This window comes from Artibeus jamaicensis, unplaced genomic scaffold (assembly GCF_021234435.1).
Source record: "Artibeus jamaicensis isolate MK-2021 breed Jamaican fruit bat unplaced genomic scaffold, CSHL_Jam_final contig_449, whole genome shotgun sequence".
Lineage (NCBI taxonomy): Eukaryota > Metazoa > Chordata > Mammalia > Chiroptera > Phyllostomidae > Artibeus > Artibeus jamaicensis.
The window spans coordinates 881,969-905,513 of NW_026521835.1; the positions used below are offsets into that span (position 1 = coordinate 881,969).

Consider the following 23,545-nt stretch of genomic DNA (forward strand, 5'->3'; position numbering starts at 1 on the left):
CTTCCCAAAAATTTTTATATTACATTGCTGGATACATTCTGGACAGACCTTGTATAACTAGAAGACAAGGTGCATGACTACACCTGGTTTTCGGAAGAGGAGTTTGAGAAGTCTAATTTAAATGGCAAGCCTTTGCCCTGGCTGGTGTAGCTCAGTGGATTGAGCACGGGCCTGTGAAGCAAAGGGTTGCTGGTTTGATTCCCAGTCAGGGCACATGCCTAGGTTGCAGACCAGGTCCCCAGTAGGGAACATATGAGAGGCAACCACACACTGATGTTTCTCTCCCAGTCTTTCTCCTTCCCTTCCCCTCTCTCTAAAAATAAATAAATAAAATATTTATTTTTTTTTATTTTTATTTTTTTTAAATTTTATTTAGTTACTTTTCAAGTACATTTTTTCCCTTCCCCCCCCCACCCGGTCTCCCCCTTCCCTCCCATTCCCCCCCCCCCAGTCCTCATCTCTGTGTCTTTCATATTTGTTCCTCAAAATCCCTCCCCCTTTTTCCCCTTAAGTTCCCTTCCCTCTCCCCTCTGGTCGCTGCCCACTTGTTCTCTATTTCAGCGTCTTTGTTTTTATTCTGTTTGCTTGTTGTTTTATTCTTTAGCTTCCTGTCAAAGGTGAGATCATATGGTATTTGTCCTTCAATGCTTGGCCTATTTCACTCAGCATAATGCTTTCCAGTTCCATCCATGTTGTTGCAAAAGGTAGTAGCTCCTTCTTTCTCTCTGCTGCATAAAATTCCATGGTGTATATGTACCACAATTTTTGGATCCATTCATTTACTGATGGGCACCTAGGTTGCTTCCAACTCTTGGCTATTGTAAATTGTGCTGCTATGAACATTGTGGTGCATAGGTTCTTTGAAATTGATGTTTTAGGATTCTTGGGGTATAATCCTAGCAGTGGAATTGCTGGGTCAAAAGGCAGGTCAATTTTTATTTTTCTGAGAAAATTCCATACTGTTTTCCATAATGGTTGTACCAGTCTCCAATCCCACCAACAGTGAACTAAGGTCCCCTTTTCCCCACACCCTCTCCAACATTTGTTGTTTGTTGCTTTGTCTATTATAGCCATCCTGACTGGTGTAAAGTGGTATCTCATTGTGGTTTTAATTTGCATCTCTCTGATAGCTAACGATATTGAGCATCTCTTCATGTGTCTCTGGATATTCTGTATGTCCTCTTTAGAGAAGTGTCTGTTCAAGTCCTTTTCCCATTTTTTAATTGGGTTCGATGTCTTCCTAGAGTGGAGTCTTGTAAGTTCTTTGTATATTTTGGAGATTAAACCTTTGTCTGAGGTATCATTGGCAAATATGTTTTCCCATACAGTTGGTTGTCTTTTTAATTTAATACTGTTTTCTTTAGCCATGCAGAAGCTTTTTATTTTGATGAGATCCCATTTGTTTATTCTTTCCTTTATATTCCTTGCTCTAGGGCACATATCCGTAAAAATGTTGCTGCGTGGAATATCTGAGATTTTCTTGCCAATGTTCTCCTCTAGGACTTTAATGGTGTCATGGCTTATATTTAAGTCTTTTATCCACCTTGAATTTATTTTGGTGTATGGTGTAAGTTGGTGCTCAAGTTTCATTTTTTTGCACGTAGCTGTCCAGTTCTCCAAACACCATTTGCTGAAGAGGCTATCTTTACTCCATTTTATGTTACTGCCCCCTTTATCGAATATTAATTGACTGTAGAGGGTTGGGTTGATTTCTGGGCTCTCTGTTCTGTTCCATTGGTCTATGTGCCTGTTTTTATGCCAGTACCAGGCTGTTTTGATTACAGTGGCCTTGTAATACAGTTTGATATCAGGTATTGTGATCCCTCCTACTTTGTTCTTCTTTCTCAAAAGTGCAGCTGCTATTCGGGCTCGTTTATGATTCCATATAAATTTTTGAAGTGTTTGTTCTATGTCTGTGAAATACGCCATTGGTACTTTAATAGGTATTGCATTGAACCTGTATATTGCTTTGGGTAGTATGGACATTTTGATGATGTTAATTCTTCCAATCCATGAACATGGTATATGTTTCCATTTGTTTGTGTCTTCCTTGATTTCTTTCTTCAGTGCTGTGTAGTTTTCTGCATACAGGTCTTTTACCTCTTTGGTTAGGTTTATTCCCAGGTATTTTATTTTTCTTTTTGCTATATCGAATGGGATTTTTTCCTTGATTTCCGCTTCTGCTGATTCATTGTTGATATACAAAAATGCCTTTGATTTCTGGATATTGACTTTGTATCCTGCTGTTTTGCTAAATTCATTAATTAGTTTGAGCAGTTTTTGGGTAGAGTCTATAGGATTTTCCATGTACACTATCATGTCATCTGCAAACAGTGACAATTTTGTTTCCTCCTTTCCTATTTGGATGCTTTTTATTTCCTTTTCCTGCCTGATCGCTGTGGCCAAAACTTCTAATACTATATTGAATAGGAGTGGTGAAAGTGGACATCCTTGTCTTGTTCCTGATCTTAGTGGAAAAGCTTTTAGTTTTTGTCCATTGAGTATGATATTGGCTGTAGGTTTCTCATAAATGGCCTTTATTATATTGAGGAATGTTCCCTCTATTCCCATTTTGCTGAGTGTTTTTATCATAAATGGGTGTTGTACCTTATCGAAAGCTTTTTCTGCGTCTATTGATATGATCATGTGGTTTTTGTCTTTGCTTTTGTTTATGTGATGAATTACATTTACTGTTTTGCGAATGTTGAACCATCCTTGCATCCCTGGGATGAATCCCACTTGGTCAGGGTGTATAATCTTTTGGATATATTGTTGGATGCGATTTGCTAATATTTTGTTGAGGATTTTAGCGTCTATGTTCATCAGCGATATTGGCCTGTAGTTTTCTTTCTTTGTTGTATCTCTATCTGGTTTTGGAATTAGGATGATGCTGGCTTCATAAAAGGAGTTAGGAAGTTTTCCATCCTTTTGTATTTTTTGGAATAGTCTGTGAAGAATGGGGGTTAGCTCTTCCTTAAATGCTTTGTAGAATTCTCCTGTGAATCCATCTGGTCCAGGGCTTTTGTGTGATGGGAGTTTTTTGATTACTGCTTCAATTTCTTTTGCTGTTATTAGTCTATTCAGGTGTTCTACTTCTTTTTCATTGAGTTTTGGGAGATTATATTTTTCTAGAAATGTGTCCATTTCCCCTAGGTTCTCAAATTTCTTGGCATACAGTTCTTCATAGTAATTTCTTACAATCCTCTCTATTTCTGTGATATCAGTTGTAATCTCTCCACTTTCATTTCTGATTGTGTTTATTTGTGTCCGTTCCCTTCTTTTCTTGATGAGCCTACTTAAAGGCTTGTCTATTTTGTTTATTTTTTCAAAGAACCAACTCCTGGATTCATTGATCTTTAGAATTGTACTTTTAGTCTCTATGTCATTTAGTTCTGCTCTGATCTTAGTTATTTCCTTCGTTCTACTTGCTTTGGGCTGTTTTTGTTGTTGTTCCTCGAGTTCTTGCAGGCGTAGAGTAAGTTCATTTGTTTGAAATGTTTCTGTTTTCTTTAGGTAGGCCTGTATTGCTATAAACTTCCCTCTCATGACTGCCTTGGCTGTATCCCATAAGTTTTGGGTTGTTGTGAGATCATTTTCATTTGTTTCCAGAAAAGTTCTGATTTCTTCCCTAATTTCATTCTTGACCCATTCATTGTTTAATAGCATACCGTTCAGTCTCCATGATATTGGGTGTTTTGGGTTTTTTCCTTTGGGGTTGGTTTCCAGTTTCAGTCCCTTATGGTCAGAGAAAATGCTTGGTATGATTTCAATATTCTTGAATTTGTTGAGGCTTGTTTTGTGCCCTATCATGTGGTCTATCTTTGAGAATGTTCCATGTGCATTTGAAAAGAATGTGTATTTAGCTTCTTTGGGGTGAAGAGCTCTGTATATATCAGTTAGGTCCATTTCATCAAGGGTGTTGTTTAATGCCGCAATGTCTTTGTTGATATTTTGTTTGGAAGATCTGTCCATTTTTGATAGTGGGGTCTTAAAATCCCCCACTATAATTGTGTTGCTGTCTATATCTTTCTTGAATTCCTCTAAGATTTTCCTTATATATTTTGGTGCTCCTATGTTGGGTGCATATATATTTATGATGTCAATGTCTTCTTGGTGGATTCTTCCCTTGAGTATTATGAAGTGACCTTCTGGGTCACTCTTTATGGCTCTTTCTTTGAAGTCTATTTTGTCTGATATGAGAATTGCTACCCCAGCTTTTTTTTCTTGTCCATTTGCTTGGAAAATTTGTTTCCAGCCTTTGATTTTTAGTCTGTGATGGTCTTTTGTCCTGAGGTGGGTCTCTTGTAGGCAGCACATGTGTGGGTCATACTTTCTTATCCATGACGCTATTCTGTGTCTTTTGATTGGAGCATTTAATCCATTTATGTTTAAGGTTATTATTGATAGGTACTTATTCATTGCCATTTTTGTACCTGTGTTCCTCTCTGTCTGTCTCTTTTCCTTCCTTTCCTTAAAGCAGACCTTTTAGTATTTCTTGTAGAGCTGGCTTGGTGGCAGCAAATTCTTTTAGACTTCTTTTGTCTTGGAAGCTCTTTATTTGGCCTTCTATCTTGATTGAGAGCCTTGCTGGGTAAAGTAGTCTTGGTTGTAGGCCTCTGTTTCTCATTACTTGGAATATTTCTTGCCAATCTCTTCTTGCTTGGAGTGTTTCCATTGAGAAGTCAGTGGCTAACCTTATTGGGATGCCCTTGTATGTTATTTCTTTTTTCTCCCTTGCTGCCTTTAAGATTCTCTCTTTGTCTTGGAAGTTTGCCATTTTAATGATGATGTGTCTTGAGGTGGGCCTCTTTGGGTTCCTCTTGAATGGGACTCTGTGAGATTCCTGGATTTGTGTGACTTTTTCTTTTGTCAAATTAGGGAAATTTTTCTCATTACTCTTTCAAATATGTTTTCTATCCCTTGTTCTTCTTCTTCTCCTTCTGGTATTCCTATTATTCGGATATTATTATGTTTCATATTGTCTTGCATTTCTCTTAATCTCTCTTCATTCTTTCTGAGCCTCTTTTCCCTTTCCTGTTCTTTCTGTGAGATGCTTTCTACTTTGTCCTGCAATTCATTAATCCTGTCTTCTGTTTCATCCACCCTATTTTTAATGCTTTCCACTGTGTTTTTTAATTCAGAAATTGTATTCTTCATTTCCTCTTGGCCCTTGCTAATAGTTTCCATTTCCTTTTTCATGTTGATATAGTTCACAGTGAGATCATTGTAACTTCCCTGTAGTTTCTGGTAGCTGATTGTGAGCTCTTTGAACTTCCTGATCACCAGTGCTTTGAATTCAGTATCTGATAGTTGACTTGCCTCTGCTTCATCTAACATTCTTTCTGAGGATTCCTCCTTTCCTTTCATTTGGCGATTGTTTCTTTGTCTTCCCATTGTTTGTGAGACTCTTCTTGTTAGCCTCAGCTTCTTAGATTAATCTGTTTTGACACCCTGGGTTTATGGTATGAACTTTTGTGGTGGAATGCCTGTGAATTTCAATGGTGCAGCCTCTTTTGGTTATCCTGTTGTTCTCTGCTTCCACCTACTCAAACATGCAGCAACTTGTGGCTTCTCTCCTACAACAATGTGCAATTTGTCTCTTTGATTCTACTATTGGGAGGCCTCTTCTATGGGTCCGGCTCTGGTCTTTTTATATTTTCAAGTTGATTGTGACTCTTGTGGGTAAAAGAAATGATAAGGAAAGAAATAAAAGGAAGAAAGAAAAAATGGTAGGGGAATGGAATAAAGAGCAATAAGTTTAGAAAGAAAAGAAAAAGAAATAGAACAGGAAATCCGGGAAAAGAGGACAAAAGTATGGAAAGATGAAACAGTAATAAAGTTTAAAAGAAATAACAGATTACTTTAAAAAAGCAAAAAGATAAAGAAAAGGAATGGAGAGGGGAGAAAGGTAAATAAAAAAAGAAAGAATAAAAATAAAGTAAAAAAAAAAACGCACCAAAATATTCTCTCAAAAACAACCTCAGAAAAAGGAATGTCTCTTGTTGGCTTCAAACTAGCCAAACCGGTTTTTCTGGTTGCAGTTGGCTGAGGGTCGATTGTTGTGATTTTTTCAGCCAGCCCCTCTCAGGATCCAGACACTTGGCGCCTCTCCCCCAGCTCCCTACAATGGGGAGCTAGGACTTTCTCGCAGAGCTCCCCTCCCAGGGGTTACTGCCATAGTCTGGTTTGCTGTGTTTGCAGGCACCTGCACCGGCCTAGTTGCCTGGTTCCCTGGGGATTGAGCACAGGCTTGTCCCCGTTCAGTTGGGAGGCCCCAGACCCTCTGCCCAATCCTGGGCTCGCTGCCAAGCTGGGTGTGAAGCAGAGCAGGCTGCCGAGTCTATCAGATTCAGAGCCCCAGGCTGCACCTCTGAGTTCTCCTGGGCTGGCAACCACAGAGTCTTTGGTTGGGGCCCTTTGTCCTCCGCACCCTCTCTGTGAACTCTATCAAACAAGTCTCTCCTGGCCCCCCACCTTGCTTGGCCAGAAAGGGAGGGGGTTGAGGGTCTCAGCTCTTTTCCCAGGACCCCTCAGCGTCCCGCTCTTGCAGATAGTCTGAGGGGGGGGAGACTGGAAGCCGGGAGCCGATCTGAGGACTGGGCGCAGACCTAAAAACTCTGTGTGCTCGTCATGGCACGCTGCGTGGTGTGTATCCCTTCTGTTCCTGTGTTTGTCTGGGTCCCCTGGCCAACCTCTGGCAAAAAAAAAAAAAAAAAAACCAAATAAACAGTAACAACAACAACAGAGAAACCTTTCCCGTGTTGGTTTCAAACTGTCCAGACTGGTTTTTCTCATTGTAGCAGGATCTCCCTGTGTGCTGGGATGCCGGCGCAAGTGCGCTCACCAGCCGGGCTACCAGCTTGGGGTGTGGGCGCCTGTGCACCCGCTGCGCGCACTAGCCAGGCTACCGGATTGGGGTGTGGGTGCCTGCGCACTTGCCGGGCATACTCCCGGGCTGTCCAGGACTGTGCAACCAGCGCTTCCCGGTCCGCGCAGACCCCGAGCACTTCCCGGTGCGCACTGGTCAGCCTAGAGTTCTCTGCGCCCGCGCTGGCGCGCGGGGAAACCGTCTGGCGCTTCTAGGACCAGTAGCCCCAGCTCAAAGATCCCTGCGCCAGTGCGCGCCACAGTCCGGCCACAGTCCGGCTTTGCGTGCGAGCAGGAAACCGTCAGGGAGCGTCTTTGTCCTGCGACGCCTCTCTGAACTCTCTATGCCCGCGAGCTCGTCCTTCTGGGACTGGCGTAACCGGCAGCGGGCTTCCCAGTCCCCTGGTTTTGGCTCATAGGCCTCCGCTTCCAACAGACCTTCTGGGACCCGGAGTAACCGGCAGGGCGCTTCCCATTCGTGTGGCTAGTCCCCAAAAGCCTCCACTTTCCCCCTGTCTCACTGCAAGGCCGGATAGGAAACAAGCCAATCTGCCTTGGCAGGAGAACACCTCAGTCCACTTTCAATAAAACAAAACAAAACAAAACAAAACAAAACTTTCCGGACATCCTGTCTCTCATTCCTGCTCAGTCCCCAACCAAACCCGTGAGGCTAATGCGTCTCTGGATTCCTCCCAGGCTTGCAATCACAGAGTCTGCAGTTGAACCGGGCCCTGTGTCTTTGTACCCCTCCCCGAAAATGCAAGCCGGCAAGCAGACGGGTCTCTGCCTGGTGTTATCCAGTTTTGCTTATACAGGATGCAGGGGAGCTGCTGGCCCACGCTGGTGGCCACTGGAGCCGCTGGGTGCCCAAGCTCCTGTGGTAGACCTCTCTGGTGTTGGTCTCAGACCGATGGTTCTGGACCCCGGCTGTAGATGCAGCACCCGGGCCACCTGGCCTGGGGCGCCAGCCCCCGCTGCTGCTTTGTCTTTACTCTGGACCCCAAAGCCCCACTGACCTGCCGCTTTCTGGTGTTTCAGTGTCCAACAGAGTCTCTGTTCTTTCAATTTCACAAATGCTGGATAACTGATGGATTAGTGTGCTGCTTTTCTATAGATCTGCCAGGATTTTCACCCACGAGTGCGGGAGCTAGAATCCGCTCCCTCTTACTCCGACACCATCTTCAATAAATAAAATATTTAAAAAATAATAAATGGCAAGCCTTTTACCAAAGAGGCTCAGTTTTGGTACCAAAACTAGCAAAAAGGGGCCCCTGATCCTTACTCCCATGCTGAAGGCAAATAAGGAACTGAATGCTTAAACATTTAATGTATTGCCAGGGTCATATGCAATATATCCTTGTCAAGTTTTCCAAACCATAAAAAAATAGATTGTATTCATTCAGGGAGGCATGATTCTGAGGTGACAGGGCTGGAGTTTTACTGCCTAGTTATAGGACTTCTGCCTGTTTTGAATACCTCCTCTGTTAGAGAACTCCTATCAGTCTCTGCTGTCAGACACATAACAGCACTGGGACAATTCATGAGAAAAGTGCTCAGAAAATGAACTCTAATGAGGTTCTATAATAAGGATTACTTTAGCAGCTGGGGAAAATTATAAGACATAATTCTTCAGCCTCCTTTTTACAAAGTTTCTACGTCATTTTGCCATGCCCCCACTAGTACCAGCATCTCTCATTACTTTGATGAGCATGACTTATGAATCTTTCTCTCTCTCCTCCATGAAATATACCCCACAGCCTCTGGATTCACTAACACTGTGGTAAGGTTTAATATAAGCTTCCCCAGAGAACTTTCCATTTTAACAGGAGACAGACATACTATTTAGCAAAACTGAAGTCTGGCCAAGGTGTTGCAAATACAGAAATTAATTAACACCAGAAGAAAGTCGGGTGTTGTGGTTAAGAACATGATCCCTGGCCTTTCTCCCAATAAGAATTTGTTTTGTCGCTCTGTGCCTCAGTTTCTTCACCTCTAAAATGGGATTTATCAATATTCCCATCTCATAGGGTTGTTTTGTGATGGGATGAATTATTATTCTATTATTGTAGGGCACTTTGCTTACACTAGTTTGTGTAAATATAATTTTATGAATGGGCACTATCTCTAGTTTCATTTTGTAGATAAGGAAGATGAGGCACAGAAGTAAGCACACTTGTCTGTCACATAGCTTGTCCTTAGTGGAGACTTCACTCTCACTGGAGCAGCCTGGACACAGAACCAACACCTGGCAAACACACTGCCAGTCTCACAGCAGCACACCAGGCTATATGCAGCAGCATCTGGAAGAAGGGAACCAAGGCAGCAACTGTGCCACCAGTTACAAGCTTTGGTTTAAGCTGTGATTTGCCCACATCAAAAATACCAAGAAAGCTCTCTTCTCCCTATTTTGATAGATTCCTCTTAAAAAAAAAAACATAATATCTACCATACAAGGTAGCCACAAAGATTCAAATAGCTGTGCAAAGGAATTTTGAGGAAAAATTAAAGGTAAGAAATTATCTATTGCAGGACAAGCTAAAGTAGGACAACTGTAAGCAAGAGTCTACAGGAGACCAGGCCACTGATGGCCTGGAAAGCTCACTTCTAGTGCAGTGATCAGTTTCTGGAGGTGATCTTCAGACAGAGAAACCTGGTTTGAGCTGGTCTGCGGATCCAGGAGCCCAGGCACTGGGCCAGGTGGGGAGTGAGAGGAAAGAATCCTCACTACAAAACACACTGTAAGTCCCATTACACAGTCTACCCATCCACTCCATGAACAAGAAAGACTCATATTTCAGGTTCTTCTTCAAGCTGCCCTTAACACCTCCCAAAAGTCCCTCCAAGGTCAGGCACTCATAGGAAGAGAACCAACAGGTGGTGGAACTAGGATATTTCTAAGAAAGGCAGGATAAAAGGACAGCCATTCTTTATGGGCTCTGTGAGTCTCCAGCGTTCTTTTTGGTTCCTTTGATGAAATTCATGGGTTTTATTTTAATGTCCTGATTTTTAACATTGTTTTTATTGTTGTTACACTACAGTTTTTTGCCTTTGCTCCCACCCCTCCACACCACCCCAGCCTTCTTCACCCATTCCCCTGTTTCCATCACCCCTTGTTATTCTCCATGCATCTTTTATAATTGTTCTTGTAAACCCTTCACCCATTTCCCCCATTTTTCCCTTCCCTCTCCCCTCTGTTCACTGTCAGCCTGTTCTGAATTTCAACGTCTTTAGTTACATTTTGCTTGCTTGTTCATTTTGTTGATTAGGTTCCTGTTAAAGGTGAGATCATATGGTATTTGTCTTTCACTGCCTGGCTTACTTCACTCAGCATAATGTTCTCCAGTTCCATCCATACTGTCACAAAGGGTAGAAGCTCTTTCTTTCTTTCTGCTGCATAGAATTCCATTGTGTGAATGTACCATGTTTTTTTTTAATCCATTCTTTTACTGATGGACACTTGGGCTGCTTCTAGCACTTGGCTATTGTAAATTGTACTACTATGGCCATTGGGGTGCATAGGTACTTTTAGATTAGTGTTTCAGAGTTCTTAGGATATAGTCCTAGCAGTGGAATTGTCAGGTCAAATGGCAGTTCCATTTTTAGTTTTCTGAGGAAATTCCATACTGTTTTCCATAGTGGTTGTACCAATCTGCAATCCCACTGACAGTGCACTAGGCTTCCCTTTTCTCCACAATTTGTCCAACACTTGTTTTTGTTGTTTCGTTTATGGTGGCCATTCTGATCACTGTGAAGTGGTATGTCATTGTGGTTTTAATTTGCATCTCTCTGAGGCTAGCAATACTCAGCATCTTTTCATTTGTCTTTGGACCCTCTGCATATCCTCTTTGTTGAAGTGTCTGTTCAAGTCCTTTGCTCACCTTTTAATTGAGTTGCTTGTTCTCTTAGAGTGGAGTTGTGTGAGTTCTTTATATATTTTGGAAATCAAACCCTTGTTTGAGGTATCACTGGGAGATATGTTTCCCCTTATGGTTAGCTCTGTTTTCATTTTAATGCTGTTTTATTTAGTCATGAAGAAGCTTTTTATTTTGATGACATGCTCTCTGTTTATTTTTTTTCTTTATGTCCCTTCCTCTAGGGAACATATCAATAAAAATATTGTTGTGTGGAGTATCTGCGATTTTTTTCTGACTATGTTCTCCTCTGAGACTGCAATGGTGTCACAACTTATATTTAAATTTGAATTTATTTATTGTGTATGGTGTAACTTGGTGCTCAAGTCTCATTTTTTTTGTATGTAGCAGTCTAGCTCTCCCAACACCATTTGTTGAAGAGGCTATTTTTGCTCTATTTTATGCTGGCTGCCCCCTTTGTCCAATATTAATTAACTGTAGAGATTTGGGTTTACTTCTGGGCTCTCTATTCTGCTCCATGTGTCTGTCCTTATGCCAGTACCAGGCTGTTTTGATTACAGTGGCCTTGTAATACAGTTCAATATCAGGTATTGTGATTCTTCCTACTTCGCTCTTCTTTCTCAAAATTGCAGCAGCTATTTGGGGTCATTTATAGTTTCATATATATTTTTGAAGTCATTGTTCTATATCTGTGTAATATGCCATTGATATATTAATAGGTATTACATTGAATCTATAAATTGCTTTGGTTAGTATGAACAATATTTTGATGATGTTAATTTTTTCTATCCCTCACCATGGTATGTTTCAACTTGCTTGTGTCTCCCTTGATGTCTTCAGTATTGTGTAGTTTTGTTAGTACAGGTCTTTTACCTCCTTGGTTAGGTTCATTCTTAGGTACTTTATTTTTCTTTATGCTCAATCAAATGGAATTTTTTCTCATTTATGTTTCTAATGTTTCATTGTTGGTATAAAAAATGCCTTTGATTTCTGAATATTGACTTTGTATCCTGCTCTTTTTGAAGATTCATTTATTAGGTCGAGCAGTTTCTTTGTGGAGTTTATAGGGTTTTCTCTGTACACTATCATGTCATCTGCAAACAATGACAGTTTTATTTTCTTATTCAATTTGGATGACTTTTATTTCCTTTTCTTGTCTGATTGCTTTGGCTCAGACTTTCAATACTATGTTGAATAAAAGTGGTGAAAGTGGACAACCTTGTCTTGTTCCTGTTCTTAGTGGAAAGATTTTAGTCTTTGCCTATTGAGTATGGTGTTGGCTGTAGGTCTCTTATATATGGCCTTCATTAAGTTGAGAAATGCTCCCTCTATTCCCACTCTGCTGTGTGTTTTTTATCATAAATAGTTGCTGTACCTTACCAAATATTTTTTGAATTTATTGACATGATCATGTGATTTTTGGCCTCATTTTGGTTTTGTGATATATTATGTTTATTGATTTGTGAATATTGCACCATCCTTGCATTCCTGGGATGAGTCCCACTTGATTGTGGTGTATCATCTCTTTAATGTAGTATTGGGTGTGCCTTGCTAAGCTCTTTTATGCCTTCTGTTTAATAGCAGAATTGTGCTGTAGTTTCCAAGTTGCTTCGGCCATCTTGGGTCAGTACTGTATTCAGGAGTTTGAGGAGAACAAGCTGGTGCTGATCAGTCTTTTTGAAGACTGATCACCCCAACACCTGAGGCCCTGCTCTTCTCAGTGTGAGGCCTTATAAATTCCTGAAGGCAAATGACCCAAATTGCTATTCTGTGGATATTATAGAATGCACATATGTACTTTAAAATTACTGAGTTAGTCCTATTGGCAGCAGATTTGATTTCACAGCCTATCAAAATGACCTCTTTTAAAAATCATTACTTTTCAGGTTTTATGCTATGATCACACCATAAGCTACATATCTGCAGAAAGCTTAGGCAGAGATGGGTGCCGCTCTGCAGTGCATTATGATGCTGTCTAGTTGGGCAGTGCATGTCCTGGGCTGTAACCCTGATCTCATGACCCTGCATGGCACCCAGTAGGGACCCAACTCAGGATAAGGCTCACTGACATTGGAGAAACAATTCCTGAATATATCAGCTGTTTAAAGCAGACTCTGAACAACTGTAACACAGCAATCCAGGAAATCATAGCAATTCATCAGCATTGTGAGCATACTGAAAACATATGAGATATTTGTAAAAGCATTACTAATGATACTAGATGTTGAATTAAGAAAAAACTCTCACTGAATGTTCAGAGAGAAAAAAATACAAGAGATGAAGAGTGTGGACCCTGAGAAAGAAAAGATCTACTAAGAATGGCTTCTGGTGGCTAACTGAGCTCAAATTTAAAAAAAAACAAAACTCAGTAGCAATTTCTACACAGGGGCCTCTCATGAAAACTGCATTCCAGGGAGAAGTCTGCACTGATCTACCTACCCACCTCTGCACTTAACTGCATGTCTGTACTGTGTTTCTGCCATTCTGAAATTTTTACAAAGGAGTTGCTGCGATCCTATTTAACCAATGGGACTGAGGCTTTCCCCATCCAATTGGAGCTGTGTAGGTATATCCCCATCAACAGCTTCACCAACCAATCAGGTAAGTGCCTTTGTACCAATTAAACTTCAAGGATTTAGGGTCCTCATCTGCAAGAGGGTAGACCAATCAGGAACCAGGGTCAGAAACTTCTGTCTGTATAAGCCAGCCCCCCTGTGGCTCTAAGAGTGCCCTTTTCCTTTCTGCTGAAGATTGTGTTTCTCTGGCTGAGCTGAAACAATGAAGGAGACCCAGAGTAGAGCAGGCCAGATCAGAATGGAGCATACCAGCAAGGAGCAGATCAGAGCACAGCTGTCTAGCCCAAGAGGGGCCACGTCTCAGAACTATTCACGTCCATGCTGTTTTCCCAGTAATGCTGTATCATAATTGAGCTGTTCTGCACTGAATATAGTTCCCTTCTTCACTGCACCCAAAATTGGGAATTCTCATTGGTGATGAATTTGCACCAATGATCATGGGTTGATGAGAGTAACAATATGTTAATTTGAAAGATGGAGATGTGATTAAAATTGATGGTGCCACTCTAAAGGTTATATACACACCTGGCCATACTAATGACTATATGCCTCTACTTTTAAAAGAGGAGAATGCTCTCCTTTCTGGAGATTGTATCCTAATGGAAGAAACTGTGTTTAAAGTATGATTACATGAACTCCCTAAAAGAATTAGTCAACCAATTACATCAGTTCAATGAATCCCAATTTCATGTGTGTTGAAGAAGATTACATGAACTCCCTAAAAGAATTAGTCAACCAATTACATCAGTTCAATGAATCCTAATTTCATGTGTGTTGAAGAAGAAATCTTTGTTCAGTACAAATAGTTCAATGGTGATATAGCACAGCTGCAGGACAACCTAGGGTCCAGGCTCCTCTCCGACTAGGCAGCTTTGTTCTTCTCTGGTCTGTCTGCCTCTCTGCTCCTGTGCCAGTATGCTCTACTCCAGATATATTCTCTGTGTGTTTCAGCTTTAACTGGGGAAACAGACTTTAGTCACTGAAGGGAAAGTACACAGTCAGAGGGAAGATGGCTTATAAAGACAGAAGTTGCCATTCTTGGTCCCTGATTGGTCCATCCTCATGCAAATGAGGACTTCAAATCTCTGCAGTTTGATTGGCCCAATAGGCACTGTTCTGACTGGTCAAAATAAAACTTCTTTGGTCGGACCTGTGCAGTTCTGATTAGATGGGGGAAAACCTTGGTTTAAATAGGATTCCAGGAGCTCATTTATAGGACTGGCTCAGATGGTAGAAACAGAGTGCAGAGGCAGGCAGCTCAGCACAGACTTCTCCATGAAATGCAGTTTGTGTGAGAGGCCCCTGTGTAGAAATGGCTGCTGGGCTATGTATTTTGTTTCTCTGTTTTTATTTTGTTTTGTTTTTGTCTTTTTGTTTTGTTTTTAATTTGAGCTCAGTTAGCCACCAGGAACCCTATCTTCTTTCTCAGGGTCCACAAGTTATTGAAAATAAAAACTGGTATTATATATCCAGGGCATGACCCCATAATACATAATGCTGAAGCTAAAGTTCTACATTTCTCACAGAAAGATTTGAGAAGAGCAGATACTTATAGTATTTCCTGATAATTTTGAAAAATCTTTACAGTAATAGATCTTGTAAAAATTACTTACAAGAATACTCCTGAGTACTAAATAAACTAGCTGAATACAATCTCTTGCTTTATTTGAAAAAATTTGAAAAGGAAGGAAAAATACTTAGTAGCATGTATCCAATAAATGGGAAAGCTCAATAAGTGGAAAGCTTATATTAAGTTTCAGATTAGTAAAAGTTTTTTTGTTTTATTTATAGATAAAGGTATACTTCCTTAACTATTCATTGTTAACAGAAAAGTTAGTGTATAATATTGGAAATAACCATAGGTATATCTTAAAGTAATGTTATATTTATCCTAATATATATATATATATTGCATTTTATATCTATAATATAGATTATTTGTCTAAACTAAATTTTAAAACATTTTACCAAAACATAAAGACCCAAGAGTTTATCCACTTTCAATTGATTAAGTAAAATGGTTACTTTAAAATATAATAAAATGTATGTAATTTACACAGGATATTATTCTTGGAAATTAGTTATCTACTATTGGTGGCCAATAATACTCTTTTCTCTAGATGCTTCATTTAACAGTGGAGATTTCTATGTAATCCCTTCTTTTCTATAACCCTTGTTTGTATCTATAAATAATAACTTTGTTTTCATGTTTCTTTCAACTATATCATGATTATGTGTTAGTTCTATAGTTCTGTGTCATTTTTATTTTTTTTATAACGGCATTCCACAAGTGATTCCTGCATATCAACCTTTGACAATGAGAAAATACTAAATTACCAGTTAAAAAATTATTACTTTTTCATCCTGTTTTGCTTAACAAGAGCCATAATCCCTCACCCCTACATAACAACAAAGGGTAGCTCTGAAAAGACAGTACCCAGCCAACAGTCCCAGTTCCATCCTCCACATGCAGTGACAAATGGTTCCAAGGTGGCTAAGGTGAGCAGGTCAGGAAGGATTAGACTACATCTTCTGAACTATTCTGATCAGTCATATACTTAGGCTCCTCATTGGCTGCCATACCAGGGGTTCTCTGAATGCAATCTTCTTGCAGCTTGATTTTGTTACACTTTGCACATACTTTTCCACTTATGAATAAAGCCCCAATTCAAATCTGTCACAGAATGTATCATATTTTGAAAGTCACTTAATGACAATGGTGAGTGTTTTGCCCAAGCTTGTATATATTTTCAAGCTCCTACTTCCCACTGGTTTTCTAAATGCCAGCCCCTGGTTCACAGTTTTTGTGTATTGTCCCAGGATGACCAGTTAACATGTACCAAGTATGCTCTATGTGCCCAGCACTGCAGCAAATGCATAGAAACAGCATTTCTGCCAGGCTGATTCATCATTTAACCACAGTGAGCAAGAGAAGAACCAAACAGTAGGAGAAGATGTACCCTTCACATGGAGGTCAGACCATGGTAAAACTGGGCCAGATGTCTTTGTTGCTGCAGCCTCTGATGCCTCCAACAGACAGCTGCTTCTCCATGGGCAGGGGACTATTGTGATGAGTTTTAAAGAAAAAAATTTTTTCTTGAAATAAGGTTACCACTCTATTTGAAACATTCACTTAAAACAGGTTTCTGGTCCTGCTTCTGGCAGCCTCACTTATTCACCATGACCCTAATCCACAACCTCTGGCCTTTTTCTGTCTGCCACCCTTATTCTATTATTTAACCAGGAAAGAAGGCAGATTTGAGAGCCCTTTATATTGCTAAGATAGATATTTATCACTCCTTCTTTTCATGAGAGCAGACTCTGTATGTCTGAAAGTCTGCCCCCAAAAGTAAGTCAATGCCTATGGAATTTCTCCCCTTAATTGACAGTTGGGTGTAATTAAAACTTCCAACTACACTAACTTATTTTCAAATTAGTATTGACATAACAGTTATGAAATAAATATAAGAATCAGTTGGGGTGGATAAAAAGGTTCATATCAGGTAAGATCTCACAAGAATAAAGTCTTAAATAAGCAATTCAAGATCAGCTTAGGGCAGGGGGTGTGGGAGGTACAGGCAGGTGTTCAGTGTCCCAAAACCATAAGAAAGAGTATTGTCTTGCAGAGGTGTCCAACCCATGGCCCACTTGCAGCCCAACACAAAATCATAAATTTATTTTAAATATTATGAGATTTTTTTTGTTTTCATTAGTGTTTGTGTATTTAATGTGTAGCCCAAGACGATTCTTCTTCCAGTGTAGCCCAGAGACACTAAAGGTTTAGACACCCTAGAAAAGCATTTCCCCACAAGGGTGGAAAAAGATACCACATGTCTGAGGATAGGCCTCATGACCAACCTTTCCTGGGCTTAATTGGAATTCTGGCCTAAGTCCCAGAGTTTATCCCTCTCTGATAATTGGGTCAGGAATATCAAGTTGCTCCACATCAATACTCAGTGGTATTTCCTACTCTAATGGGCAAATTTGCTAGCAGAACATAAGGAGGAATTCATGATGACAGAGGCAAAGTGAGCAGGGTGTCTGCAAAGAAATACGCAGCTTGTCTTTTGTTTCCCATGTTGGGTTACTTCAACTAACCAATTTCTGTCCACTTCTCCTGTTATAAGGGACTCCAGGCCCTTGCAAAATCCTTTCCCTGACAACTTCTCTGTCCTCTGCACTCCTCCAAGCAAGGCTGGAAATGCTCTATGCAGAGTCTCTGCAAAGAGGAGTAGTTTTTTCTTGAGAGATGTGCTCACCAGATGACCTGGTAGCCTTCTTGTTGCACCTGGAGCAGGTAACAGTTGCTAGCCAGTTAAGCCTAACTCTCCTTGGAAGCTGTAGTCAGCTCTTGTACAGAACTGGCACTCCCCTTTAGCCTTGAAGAGGGAGCAAGTAGAATGTCCTATGCAGTAAGACTTACAGTTTTTAAGTGTTTACAGCAACCTATTAGTATTATTTTTAGCTCCATTGAAAAGGTTTAAAAAAACCAACACTTAGAAAGTCTAAAAGCATTCCCCCAAATTCACCCATTTAGTAGCACTGGGGATAAGATTAGATCCCAGTATTCTTGGCTCATACCAAGCACAACTACCCCTTAGAGACATGGTGGTTGCAGAACAAGGACATGTTCTTTGGAATTGGGAAGTCAGTCTTTCTTACAGAAAATTTTAGGATAATTTATAAGCTATCCTTACATATATTGTCATTTACTGACATGTTGTTTGGTCATCTTCTCAAGTCATTTCAAGTTTGTGTGTCTCATCTTCTCATTAGACTCTGAGAGTCTCAATGATCATCATATTTTCTTTAAAATTGTGTTCTTCCTTGTTTAACTCCACTAAGATAATCTCCAACTTGATTGAGCAAAAACAAAAAAGAATACATGGACACTAAGAACACTGTGGTGATTGCAGGGGTAGGGACAGAGGAGGGCAAGGAGGTAGAGGTGGAAGAGAGTATAAGGGTGATAAATGACAATGGAAAAATACAATGAAAAAGTGTTCCTAGACTGCCTAACCTGGTAGAACATGGCTGAGAATTCACTCTCTGGAATTTTGCTCCACATTCTCTTTTTATTTCATAACATTTACACTAGCTGAAGCTTTAGTTTTCAGATTAAAGTTTGTTCCTAATGCTTCTTACACACTTACCACCAAGATTACTGTCTTAGCCCATTCAGTCTACTATAACAAGATACAACAGACTGAGTACTTTACAAACAACAGAAATTTGTTTCTCCCCACAGCTAGCATTATACACAATGGCAAAAAACTGAAAGTTTTTCCTCTAAAATTAGAAATAAGGCAAGAATATCCATTCTTACCACTCCTATCCAAAATAGTACTGGAAACCCCAGCCAGATCAATCAAAACATAAAAAGAATTAAAGTTACCCAAATAACAAAGAAAGAAGTTAATTGTCTGTGCTTGAAGATAATATAATCTTCTACATAGTACATCCTATACACCACCAAAAAACAGTTAGAACTACTTAACAAATTCAGCAAAGTTTCTGGATAAAAAATTAACATACAAAAATCTGTTGCTTTTCTATACAATAAAGATCATAAAGGAAAGAATCCCATGTATAATCATCTAAAAAAGTACCTCAGAATAAATTTAACCAAGGAGGGGAATGACCCACACACTGAAAAATCTTAAGACAGTGATGAAAGAAATTAAAGAAGACATGAATAAATGATAAGGTTTCCATGTACATGGAGTGGAAAAATTAATACCACCAGTCTTCACTACCCAAAGCAATCTACAGATTCAGTAGAGTTCCTATCAAAATTCTAATGGAATTTTTCACAAAAAAAGAACACACAATCCTAAAATTTGTATGGGACAATACTACACCCTGAAGAGCTAAAGCAATCAAGAAAAAGAACAAAGTTGGAGACATAATACTTCCAGATTTCAAAGTATATTGCAAAGCTATAGTAATCAAAACAGCATGGTATTGGTATAAACAGAGATTCACAGATTCATGGATCAGCACAGAGAACCCAGAAATAAGCATATATATATATATATACAGTCAATTAATTTATGACAAAAAAGCTAAAAATATACAATGAAAGGACTGTATCCTCAATTAATGATAATAAGAAAACTGAACAACTACATAAAAACAAGAAACTGCACCACTATCTTACACCATACACAAAAATCAACTCAAAATGGATTAAAGGTTTGAATGTAAGACCTGCAACCATGAAACTTCTAGAAAAACCCACCCCACAGATAGTAAGTTTTTGACATTGATCTTAGCATTTGAATTTGACACCATAAACAAAAATAAATGAGTGAGACTACATCAAGCTAAAACAACTTTGTACAACAAAAGAAACCATCAACAAAATAAAAAGACAACCTATGAAATGAGAAAATATTTGAGATTTATATATCTGATAAGGAGATAATATCTAAAATAGATAAAGAACTCATGCAGCTAGACAAGATGGCAGAAGAGTGAATGGAAGTCACACTAACCTCCTTCTAGGACCAATCTAGAATTACAACCAAACTGTGGAGAAATCTCTCAGAACAAACAACTGAAAAAGAGTGAGAGAGAAACCTTATAACCTCAGACAGAATAATCAGCTTCAGCACAACCTGACTGGTAAGGAGTGTGGTGGAGACTCAAGAAGTCTGGAAGAAGCCCACAGGCAGCAGTGCTGGAGGGATAATTGAGCAACCAGTTGAATCCCCATGAGAAGTGTGAGATCTAAACCCTAAGCTGGGATCTCCAGTCTAAAACACCAGAGCCCAAAAAGTACAGATAACAGCCAGTGGCGAGAAGTGGCAGGGTTGCTCTCTGCCAGAAAAAGACAGCTGGGGACACAGTAAGCTGTTTAAAGGGCAAACACACAAATTTTCATTTGTAGGCACTTACCCTGGGCTCCAGCAAAGGTGAGAACACAGTGGGTAGAGATGCCTGAGGAAAGAATGGGGACAGAAGCTTTCGGGAGATAACTGAGAGAATAGATGTAAGGATCCTGGTGCTGTGTCATCCCACATACAGCCAAGGCATACTTCTCAGGAAGACCACTCCCATCTGAGTGGCAGCAGCTTGAGTGAAAAAATAGCCCCAACAACAGGAGGGATTCTGCCCTGGCTCTATGGTGTTTAAGCCTGACAGTTGAGTGCAAAGTGATTAGATTAACAACTGAATGAGTCAGCCAGAGACAGTAGAGTCCTGGCAAAAATAGTAGTGGGGCAGAGTGGACTAGAGATGCTTGAGTAGAGACTACAGATGTAGGCTTTGGGGAGAGAACTGAAAAAGTAGCCTCCAGGATTCAAGTGCTGAGTCATCACCCAAATGGTAGCAGCCATCCTGCTCAGGCAGACCATTCCTCTATGAGTTGTAGCAGCCTGTGGGGAAACAATACCCCCAACCACAGGAGGGACTTTGCCCAACCCTATGGTGCTTAAATATAATTGCTGAGTGCTGAGTGATTAGATTAACAACTGAAGGAGACAGCCACAGACAGTAGATCCCTAGCACTCTGGGAACAGACAGCCTAAGGTCAGACAGGGTCTACATCTGACATCACCAGAGGAGGATCCAGAAAGAAAAACCAATGGTAAATACCAGAGGCCACCAAGACAAAATCCACTGTGGTCTTCTCCATGATTTATGATATTTTCTTTCCTGATAGCTTTCTAACATTTGTTTCTTGTCCATCAAGTTTGTGCATATTAAGTCACTAGTTTTTATACTATTATTTCAATTCACACATTTTGCCCCTACCTTCTCTTACCTCATTTTACCTTCTTCTTTTCTCTCATTATTTTCATTTGAAATTTTGTTTTATCTCTTACTAAAACTTGTTTCCATTCTGCACTCTTACTATTCCTCCCCTGTCTAGCATCACAAAACTGATTTCCTTGTCAATGGTCATCTTACATCCTTTTTCCCTGTTCTGAAAATGCCTGCATTCTTTCTCCACCTTTAGCAATCTTTGCTAGTTTTTTTGTAATTTTTTCAATTTTATCTCTAGATCTAGTAATTTTGTATATCAAATATCAAATTTGACTGGTCCCCTCTCTTAGGATTTTTTCATCTCATTTTTTAAATTCTGTCTTGTCTCAGCTCGTTACCTCCTCTTTTTTCTTTCTTCTATTTCTTTTTCATCCTGCCCTTTTATTTTTCTGTTTTCTCCTTATTTTCAAATTTTAACTTTTCCCTGTCTTGGCCTGCTTTTTGTTCCTCATTGTTAGTATTTCTTCTCCCCCATCACTTCAAAATCACTTCCTATTCCTGTAACCATCTCCAAAGCTTTTTTCTTCCTTTTTTTCATCTTATTCCCTTTCCACCTATACTAATTTTAGCTCAATTGTTGTTGATAGTGTTGAGGTGGATCTTTCTCTCCAATTTGGTTCCTATATTTTTATTATTTACTTAATTTTTTCCTTCCTTTATCCTGCTCTCTCTCACCATATTTTATATTTTATTTTAATTCCTATTTAAAACTAATGCTATACACTATCCTTCTCACAATCAATTCTGCCTTCTTCATTCCCTTTTTTTATTCATGATATAAATTTTAATTTATTTGCAATGCTCTGAAATCTAATTCTTATTAGTGTATCTACCCTCTTAAAATCATTTTTCTTTCAGTAGGTAATCTAATATTCACTCTCTTTTCTTATAATAGCCTTAATCTCTTTACACTCTTATTAATATTTGGTTCATTTGCTATTGATAGTGGAAGTGCAGGGTGGAGTAATTTTTTTGCAGGTGTGCGTGTGTTTCCTGGGTTGCTGGTTTTGTTCTGACAGCACCTGCACAACGGCATACAAAACGTGGTGGGTGGAGTGAGCATCAGTAAGTCATCTGGAGGAAAGGACACACCAAAGAACAATCCAACAACAATCAAAACCTAATTACATCCAGAAAGCCACAATAAATGGCATAAAAATTATACCAAGAGCATCAAGTTCAGGAGATCAAGAAGACTACACCACTGAGTCCCACAAGTCTCCTACCACACACCTTCACATCACAAATAGAGGGAATTAAAGTAGGTCAATTTAAGAAGCAGAACCAAACAAGAAGAGTCTCACAAAAAAGGGAAGAAAAAAACAATAAAAAGAAAGGAGAAATCTACAGAAAGAATTTTAAATGAAATAGAGGCAAGTCAACATTCTGATATTCAGTTGAAAACAGTGGTCATAAGGAAACTCAATAAGCTCAGTGAGAATTACTAAAAACTACAGGGAAGCTACAAGAAACTTACTGTGAATTACACCAGCATGAAAAAGGACATAAAAGTTATCAACAAGAGCCAAGGGGAAATAGAGAGTACAACTTCTGAATTGAAGATTACAGTAGAAAGAATAAAAAGCAGGCTAGATATAGCAGAAAATTGAATGAGCAAGCTGAAAGACAAGGTAGAAAAAAACTTCCAGAAAAAACAAGAACTTAAAGGGAAAAAACCCCTCAAAAACACTCAACTTTTTTGAGACTGAATATCATGCTACTAAAAATGAGTGGGTTTAACATAAGATCAGGGAGAAATAAAAAATTTTTTGTAAACAAAATAAAATGAACTTACAATAGTCCAAAATTGATGGGACACAGCAAAAGCAGTCCTCAGAGGAGAGTTCATAGCAATACAGGTCTACATAAAAGAAAATAAAAAAATAGAAAATTTCAAAGAAACAACCCAACCCTACATCTACAAGAACTGGAGTAATAACAATAATCAAATCCCAGAGTGAGTAGAATAAAGAAAATAACCAAGATCATAGAAGAACTAAATGACATGGAGATTAAATGAACAATTCTAATGATTAATAAATCCAGGAGCTGCTTCTTTGAAAAAAATAAACAAAATCAATCAGCCTTTAACAGACTCATCAAGAAAAAAATAGAGAGGTCCCAAATAAAAAATACCAGAAATGAAAGAGGAAAGATTACAACAGATAACACAGAAATACCAAGGATTGTAAGAAATTACTATGGAGAGTAATATTCAGGAAATTCCAAAACTTGGTTGGAATAGACAAATTTTTAGGAAAAAAATAATCTTCCAAGACTGACGGAAAATAAGCAAAAACCCTGAATACACTGATAACTGTTGGCAAAATCAAAGCAATAATAAAAAATTCCCAACACACAAAAGTCCTAGACTGGACAATTTTATGGGAGAATTTTATATAATGTTTAAAGAAAGCTAACCCCTATCCTTCACAGACTATTACAAACAATCCAAGAAGA

The 23,545-nt window shown here is 39.3% G+C and overlaps 1 pseudogene; it reads left to right on the forward strand.

Moving 5' to 3' along the window:
• Positions 1 to 12,680: 12,680 nt before the first annotated feature.
• Positions 12,681 to 15,050, forward strand: LOC119049483 (endoribonuclease LACTB2-like; annotated as a pseudogene).
• Positions 15,051 to 23,545: the final 8,495 nt, after the last annotated feature.